The sequence below is a fragment of the Phyllostomus hastatus genome, unplaced genomic scaffold (assembly GCF_019186645.2).
Source record: "Phyllostomus hastatus isolate PE091 unplaced genomic scaffold, TTU_PhHast_1.1 phas_contig_62, whole genome shotgun sequence".
In the NCBI taxonomy this organism is placed as follows: Eukaryota; Metazoa; Chordata; class Mammalia; order Chiroptera; family Phyllostomidae; genus Phyllostomus; species Phyllostomus hastatus.
Window position 1 is genome coordinate 16407786 of NW_025333921.1, and position 6500 is coordinate 16414285.

The 6500-nt window shown below is 39.2% G+C and overlaps 1 pseudogene; it reads right to left on the reverse strand.

The window, feature by feature from the left end:
• Positions 1-412: 412 nt before the first annotated feature.
• Positions 413-1685, reverse strand: LOC123825150 (annotated as a pseudogene).
• Between the last annotated feature and the right edge of the window lie 4815 nt (positions 1686-6500).

Genomic DNA, 6500 nt, shown 5'->3' on the forward strand with positions numbered 1-6500 from the left:
TTTTCCTAATTTCAAAATAAACTGATCTTTTGCCATTCTACTAGGACATAGTCCACCATATATACTATAACCAAAACAGGATGCTTAAAATAAGTTAAAAACTCCCCCTCTTCAAGCTATATTTCCATTGTTTTTAAAATGAGATTTTTTTCTTAATTTACCAATATGGATGGAATACTTATGAAGCCCCTGTGCTTTTATACATTTAATAAAAATTCCAGAAGCTTCAACATGTTTACTCATTCTAATAGACTATAAAAAATGTTTATATTGTTTTACTCAACAAATTTTCTACTCTGTAATAACCCACTAACATTTACTCATAATTATTATTTTTTTTTATCTTTCAATGAACTTTTTGTTGGCCTTCTGCCCTGCCAAGGGATGCCCCACTTCTGCTGCCTTTAATGCCTCAAAACTTTGATGTGTTGACCTCCAACACCACTCTGCCATCCACAATCCTGCGAGTCATGGTCTTCTGGATGGTTTGTAAGGAGGGGCTCTTGTCCAGGGTGTGAATGAGACTGAAGTCCTTCCCTTCTTCCAGTAGGCTGCGGTAGGTGGCAATCTCAGCCTCCAGCTTGACCTTGATGTTCAGCAGGGCCTCATACTCCTGGGCCTGGCGCTGCCCCTCTGCCCGCGTCTGGGCCAGCTCTGACTCCAGGTGCAGCAGGATCCCACTGAGCTGCTCCATCTGCATGGCGTAGTGCATCTCCACCTCCCTCAGGCTCTTCTCCAAACTGACCTTCAGATTCCTCACAGAGTCCAGGTCAGTCTCCAAGAACGAGACCATACATCTCAGCTCCGTGAGTGTCATCTCAGGAATGCCTGTCTCAGCAGTCTGCGAGGTGACCACTGTGGTGCTCTCTTCAATCTGATGGGACCAGTACTTGTCTAGCTCCTCTCGGTTCTTCCGAGCCAGCTCGTCACACTGGGCCAAGCTGTCTGCCATGATTTCGCTGAGGTCCTGAGATTTGGGGGTATCCAACTCCATGGTCAACCCAGAATTGGCAATCTGGTTTTAGAGACCATTTACTTCCTTCTCATGGTTCTTCTTCATGAAGAACAGCTCCTCCTTGACAGCCTTGATCTCTGTCTCCAGCTGCAGCTGGGTGTGGTCTCATCAATTTTGGAGCCCACTGATGTCATTCTCCACAGACTGGCGCATGGCCAGCTCCATCTCATACTTGACTCTGAAGTCATCAGCAGCAAGACAGGCATTGTCAATCTGCAGAACAACATGATCATTGTCCACAGAATTTGCAGATCTGAGCCCTCAGGTCCTCAATGGTCTAGAAATAATGCCCCCAGTTTCTGACCTGGGGTCCCTTCTTTTCTAAGTGTTCCCAGATTTTGCTCTCCAGTCTCTGATTATCAATCTCCAGGCTTCTCACCCTCTCCAGGTAGGAGACCAGGTGGTCACTCAGGCGTTGCATAGTCTCCTTCTTGCTCTGGATGCCCTCTATGCCTGCCAGACCCCCAGCCATTCCAGTAGCCAGGGGCCCAGATCCCCAGCTGCCCTGCACGCTGGTGAAGCAGGACATGGAGGTCTGGGAGCCTAAGCCCCCAGCACCTGCATAGACGTTGGCCATGCTGCTGGCCAGCTGGACCTGGTAGCTGGGCAACTGTACAGAACCTAGGGTCTAGTAGCTTGTGGAGAAGCTGGAGGGTGTGCTGAAGCTCATGTTGTTCAGGGAGGAAGGTGAGAAGCTGAGACTCAGGCTGAAGCTGTATTTACTCATAATTATAATACAATAGATTATTTGACACAAAAGCTAAGAATTCTACAATTCCTTACAATTCTTAATGAAAATACAAAAATCCTATTTTAATTCAAAATTATAAGTGATTTTTCCTAGGTCATTTAGTCTGAGGTTCCTTTTGCTATCTCAACGATATATGCCTACAATACTATCAAACACCCTTCCAGTACTCATGAAGAGGAAACTGTACTTCAAAGACCTCTCTCCCTCAGCTTTCATACTCTAAATAAATGGATTAAGTGAATGGTAATTCACTTTTCTGAAATTCTGTAACATTTTAGTTCATTTATAGCTTAAAGAAAAATATTTCATCTTTATTGAGCAGATAATTAGACAATGTGCTGTGTGCTTTATATTACCTCATTTAATAAGAAATGTGTGCTATTATCCCCATTTACAGATGAAGAAACCAATTCCAGAGAGGTTATATGATGATCCCAAGATAATATAACTTGTATGTACATGATCTGGGGTTAGGAACCAGATCCCAAATTCTTAACCAATATACCACACCTATCACATAAATGAGAAATGTGACAGTAGTTAAAAAGAATAGCAACAAACACTCATATAGCATTTACTATGTGCTTACATCATTCAATTGTCATAACGACCCTAATTAAATGTGTACTATTATCATCCCCATTTTACAAATCAAGAAATTGAAGCACATGGAGGTTGGCACTTGTCTAAGGTCACAGGCCAGTAAATGTCACAGCTAGGACACTTCTAGGTCTAGCCCTAGATTTTGGGTCCTTAACCACCATTTACCTTGCCTTTTATAAACTGCCTTATATTACATTTTATAAGGTAAATGTCATATTTACCTTATGAAATCAAAAGCTTTTAGAGAATAAAGATCAAGTCTGACCCCACTATACCTCACATTAGGTTTTTCTCTAGCATAAGGACTGGTAAGTAATAAAGGAGACCAGGAAGTACACTGTGGCCCTAAGAAAGGCTTCTATGCAGTAGTAATGTTTGAGTTTTGCCTTGCCACTAAACTCCAAAATTGCATATCTAATTGCTTAATGATATTTGCTGCTCTCCCCTACTAGTCTACAGCTTTTTGAGGATAATTTCTTTGTCTTTCTATCTGCTACACAATATCTGTACCTAGTAAAAACTCAAAAAATATTTGCTGAACACCCTGGCCATTGTGGGTCAATCGGTTGGAGTATCATCCTGTAGACCAAAAGGCTGCAGATTCAATTCCTGGTCAGGGCACATACCCAGGTTGTGAGTTCGATCCCCAGTCAGGGCACATACCAGAAGGCAACTAATCGATGTGTCTCACATCAGTGTCTGTCTGTCTCACCCCCCACAAAGTAATGTCCTCAGGTGAGGATAAAAAAGAAAAAAATATTGGCTGAATAAATATGTGAAACCCTTATTTCAAAGAGATGTACCTCACAATCCTTACTATCAATAGAATCAATAATATGAAAGAGATTCATAAGCAATCATGTAACTTGTGATGAACCACTTATCAAGCTGGCGAAGTAGATAGGAGGGTATGAAAAGTGACAGACAATAGAGACATACATCATACTCAGCAGTAAATATGGAAAAAGACATCTTTTCCTTAATTTACATATTCATAAATTTTTACTCCTTCAGTTTTTTCAAGCTACCTTTCATTTGAGCATCTCTTCCTTTGATTCCAATAGGAATAAAAGATTAGGAAAGTACATCTATGGGTTGATCTATTTATGAGCTCCATAAATGCATAACTTGGAGGTCTTGTTGACAAGATAGATATTCAATGACTATAAAGTGTCCATCAAAATGTTGTGAGATTCAACATCACTTACCATATTCTTAAACCGTAGGAGTATGTTTCACTCTACTACTTTACCTGGTGAACACACGCTTCCACAATGTGACACATTTCAGGTACTTAGTAGCTTTTCAGATATGCACACTCTTAATCACCTGAATAGTTTCACAGGCATACCTGAAACTCAGATTTGAAGCCTCCACATGAATGATTCTGAGGGGCTTTCAGAGTCATGAGAGCAACAGATCCTTTTAACAGACCATCTGTTCTTGTCTACTCTGGGAGAAGTCCCACAGGCTCTTTAGTCTTTGTCCCTACTACATTTTTTTTATCTGTGCTGCCTTTCTACGCTTTGAACAATGATTCTAATGTTCCTCTTATTAACTGTTGTTGCTCAATTCCTTCAATACAGAGATCTTAACCAACATTCCAAAACTTTTCAACAATTAAGCATTCTAAGAACAAAAAAATACCAAGGAAACAAATGAACAAAGTAATTTTGGATATCTGTAACTCCTCTTTCTGCAAAGAACCAGACGTAAGTATTTTAGGCTTTGGGTCACATAAGGCCTCAGTCACATATTCAGAGTTTTTGCGTGTGCATGTTTTCTTTTACTCTTTTAAATGTTAAAAAAATCTAAAAACCATTTTTAGCTCCCAGACAGTACAAAAACAGGCCACCTGCCAGAATTGGCCTGTGGGAAGTAGCTTGTCTATCATTACACTAGAGGGCTTAGGTATGCTTATTTTAGTTATCAGTAACACTCAGGAAAGCCTCTTCGAGGCAGCAAGAAGTCTATACAACATGAAGAAACAAACTGCTAACATATGGCTGAAATATTTCAAGCTAAGAGGAGTAAGTAGTACAAAATGACAAAATAAGAAACAAAAAGGAGGTTAGTGTGTCTGAAGCAAAGTATTCAAAGAGGAATATGGTAAAATGAGGTCAGACATAAGAAGGGGTTAGACTGTGCGCTGCCTTGTAATCTGGGATTTTATTCTAAAGGTAACAGAAAGGCTCTGGGTATTTTGTTTTGCTTTGGGATACAAGGAGTAATATGACTTGATTTATATTTTTAAGATATTACTCCAATTGCTTGAAAGAATGGATTAGAGGGAGGGAGAAGAAGAAGCAGGAAGACCAATTAGGAGGTTGTTGCAGTAGTCCAGACCAAGACAATGGTTGTTAGATAGAGCAGTAGCAACGGAGACAGAAAGAAGTGGACAGATTGGGTGTGCATTCCGAACTCAGTGAAACACTCTAGTAAATTTATTCCATACAGCCAACTTAGATCAGAGGTAGAAACAAACACAACACCTAGGCTTATTTCACTAAAAGCAACTGCGTAAATAGTGATTCTATTTACTAATACAGGGAAGAGGAAAAGCAGGTTTGTTTATGTCAATTTGTAGGTGTTGGTTTTGCTATTGTTTGGGAGGGAGAAGGAAATATGACTTAGTATGGGTTTAATAATAGTTAAGTCTAAAATTCCTACAGAATATGCAAATAGAAATATCATGTAAACAATTAGATATACAGTCTGAAAACCAAATGAGGAAAAGGCTAGAGATAATGTACATCTGGTAATCATCCACATGCAGTTGGCATTTTAAGCAATCAGACTAGATGAACTCACAGAGACTGTAGATAGAACTATGACCAAGCCCTATGCGTTGCCAATATTTAGTGACCCAGGAGAGAAAGAGAGGAGAGTCAAAAATAGAGCAGCTAATGACTTAAAAGCATATAGTAGTAAGAGTGGTAGTAACAGTAATAGTAATAATAGTTAACCCTTAGAATACTTATTATATGCCAAACCATTTAAGTCATTAAATCTCAGAACAACTTTGGAAGGTAAGCACTATTATCACCATTTTCAAATGAAACTGAAGAAGAGGATAAACAGCCTAAAGGATCATGAAAGAGAAGTATTTCAAGAAGTGGCAAATGTAGTCAGATAAAGATACAGAAATGACCTACAGATTTTTAACTATGGAAATCATATGTGACCATTCTGTGCTTGATTTATGATTGTAGCTGGCTGACTACAGGCATGTACCTCAATTTCCTCATGGGGTTAGTATGAGAGGTAAATAAGTTAATGCATTAAAAGAATGTAAAACAGTATCTGGCACATAGTAAGCAGCCCACTACATATTAGCAAGTTTTATTAATATAATAATAATAATAGAGTATTCCATTACCTACCTATAACCAGGTATCTTACTTTTCCTATTATAAATCAGTCATGGTTAGTAATCTATTTTCATAGTATTATCCTCTAATAATATGAATATTTAGGACATTGCAGAAATACAGCAAACCATTTGTTCCCAGAAGTTAAAACTAAGACACTGGTAACTACTACGCATCAAGTGTGACCTAACATTATTTATTGAATTTAAAATAATCCACCCTGCTCTGGTGTGGCTCAGTGGATTGAGTGCCAGCCTGTGAACCAAAAGGTCACTGGTTCGATTCCCCATCAGGGCACATGCCTATGCCCTGTGTTGCAGCCGGGTTCCCGATTCAGTGTGTGCAAGAGGCAACAAATCGATGTATCTCTCACATCAATGTTTCTCTCCCTCTCCTTCTCCCTCCCTTCCCATTGCTCTAAAATAAATAAATGAAATCTTTTTTTTTAATCCAAGTATTTACCTCTAAATATCATAATACCAATACAAAGACCAACAACTTCCAACACTTGCTTCAAATACTTAGAGATCATTTAAGCAGCTCCTATAACTAAGATGAATCAAAAGGTGTACCTATCTCAAGCAACTACCAATGCAATTATCAAGGCCAATGAAACATCATAATACCATAGCCCAGGAATTCACTTGGCAACAGGCACTAGATCTAGGCATACCCCTGTCCTAGTAAATTATTCATAGAGCCAACCTATCACATTTGTTCACATCTCAAGGGAATCTAGATTAAAATATCAATAACAGTC